Source organism: Gavialis gangeticus, unplaced genomic scaffold, assembly GCF_001723915.1.
Source record: "Gavialis gangeticus isolate Ggan-Ray unplaced genomic scaffold, GavGan_comp1, whole genome shotgun sequence".
In the NCBI taxonomy this organism is placed as follows: domain Eukaryota; kingdom Metazoa; phylum Chordata; order Crocodylia; family Gavialidae; genus Gavialis; species Gavialis gangeticus.
Window position 1 is genome coordinate 111,524,938 of NW_017728992.1, and position 2,549 is coordinate 111,527,486.

At 42.9% G+C, this 2,549-nt stretch overlaps 1 non-coding gene across 1 annotated transcript; it reads left to right on the forward strand.

Annotated features, from left to right (window-relative positions):
- Positions 1-2,300: 2,300 nt before the first annotated feature.
- Positions 2,301-2,373, forward strand: TRNAA-AGC. The gene has a single exon. It is a non-coding gene; the product is annotated as a tRNA-Ala (tRNA).
- Positions 2,374-2,549: the final 176 nt, after the last annotated feature.

Below are 2,549 nucleotides of genomic sequence, written 5' to 3' on the forward strand. Positions count from 1 at the left end.
GGCCGCGATACCCGCCCCAATCACAACCCCTTTCTGGGCTGTCCCCAGGTCTTCGCCTCCGGGCTTGCCGTCCTCTGTGCCCTGTCATCCCGGCACTCCCACCTGGGTCCCGCCATGCTTCCTGATGCCTCTTCTGCGCTCCCTCCTCTCAGCCAGCCTGTCACTCCTCCATCGTCTGGCGGGGGCCTTTGTCGGGGCGCTTCATTCTCTTCAGCCTGTGTCACCTCCTGCTCATCAGGTTTCCTGGGATCTACATGCAGAGTCCTCTCTGCTGCCAGGGTCAGCCATCGCTCCGTCCCCTGGCTATCCTCCCCCTCCATTGCTGTGGCCGCCATTTTTTTTGCCACCGGTTGGCGTCTGACACTGATGTCACCAGCTGGCCGTAATTGTACAAAGAGGCAGCTAACGAGCTGTGCGGGTTCCTCTTTCCGCCCCATGTGCATCTTGTCCCGAGCTGCTGGTGAGTGTCGTGTGTTACTTCGCCTCCCGGGACACAAGGGGTATTAGCTTGGATGGGCTTCTGGTCTTTTTATTTGCTTAGATTACTTTGCTCTGTTATTATTAGAAGGTTTTACCACCAGGAGAGAGAACATAAAAAAGAACTCTCTCCTGACCAACTGCACAACTTACCTGAGACTGAAGAAGTCCAGTAGTCTGTGCTGATTTAGTTCCATCAAAATGGTTGCCTAGATGCACACAAGTTTGTGAAAGAAAAGAAAAGACACCTGTTAAGATTGAGTTAAACGAATTGTGGCGTAACATCTGGGTGGCACTAGGCCAGAGTGTAGGGGAGGTTAAAGCCCCAGAAGAAACCTACCTCAAGCAAGCGTTATCCGGTACTGTAAGAATTACCACCTTCCAAACGTTATCATCCCAAAACATCAAGACGTGGCAGAAGAGAGAGTTGGGACCACCGCTACAGAAAGCCAGGCCAGTAATCGCATGACCAAAGGTCAAGGTCGGGAAGACACCTGGTGTATGTACCTTTAACTGTAACTGGGCCAAGACCTGACGTGTCCATTTACAGTGCTACCTGGTGGCCTTCAGGCTCTTCACACTGGTGATGACATCGCCTTAAGATGGCTGAAACAATATGCTGAAACCTTATACCCTAAATAAATAAGTTGAAAGCAAGAAAACAGCCCCTGCCCTGAGAAATTTACAGTAGCCATAACAAAGGCCTCATCAGTATCTATCTCATTAATTATACTAATCAGATTAAGAGGAGTCACCTTAAAAAAATCACATCGGTCTGAAATGCTTTTTTGATATAACACAGATGAGTATAACTGGGAGACTGGGTAAATAATTTTGTCTATTTTTCTGGATAAATTATTTTTGTCTATTTGTTTATCATTTAGTTTATTTTTGTCTATTACTTATTTATTTCAGTCTATTGTTTAACTTTATTAACCTAATAGCACTATATGTTTTGTGTCCACTGTTCTGCTGTTGATGTAGGTTTGTCAAACAGTAGCAGAAGTGAGAGATGGAGAGACATTTTTACAAAAAGAGAAATGTAAGATAGCAAACAGTCACAGGAAGTTTTAGGAGTGGGTTCAGTACAGAAAACAACATTTAACTCATTGCTTTAAATTGACTAGACATCTGTTAATGGAGAAAAATGTTATGTATTTTTTCATCTTTATTTGCAGCTATAACAGTAACAAAATGCTACATCTTCCATCTTAACTATGGAAATATGTGAAGGTGTTAAAGAAGGGACTGTGTTCCAGTTTATAAAATATCTCACCTTCCAGGCTTTCTATAACTCTTTCCCTATTTCTTATCATTCTCCAACACTTTTACTCTACTAACAAAGCCTCCCTTACCACTCTCTACGTATGTTTCTCATGATAGCATCCAATTACATCTATGCTTGCAATTCCATCCCTCTGTCCACTTTGTCTTCTGAAATCCCCATTTTTTCCATCCAACTTACCAATGAACAGCTACATCAACAAAAAATATCAGCAGCAAACATCCTACTCAAATCCTATTTTAGGATTTAATTAATTAACACATCTGTGTCTTATAGGTAACTACTGATCTTTTCAAGAGCTTCTGATAAGAAAATGTGTAAGTAACAAAGGCTAAAGTTAAAAATGAGATAAAGAAAATTTATTTTGGTAGTGTATTTGCTAAAACACTCATCATGAGCCGCCAAGTGTGAGGCATAGAGATCAAAAAGCAGAATGACTCAACAGGAAACAAGCAAGCTATAATCAGGAACATTTGTATAGTGGGTCAGTAGAAATAGTCAGTGAGCATAAAATATCTGTTTTAAGACTATACCAAAAGGGGAATTAGCTCAAATGGTAGAGCGCTCGCTTAGCATGTGAGAGGTAGCGGGATCGATGCCCGCATTCTCCAGGTTATTTTACTCATTTGAGTCCCGTTTCTCTTTTGGGGGTTTTGTTGTTCTCCCGCCCTGGCGGGGGGTCGGGCTAGAAGATCTACTAGGTCCCTTCCGACCCTTAATCTATGAATCTATGAATCTAGGTGCTCACTACAGCATTCTAACTTACAGCGCTGAAGTCTGATACTAC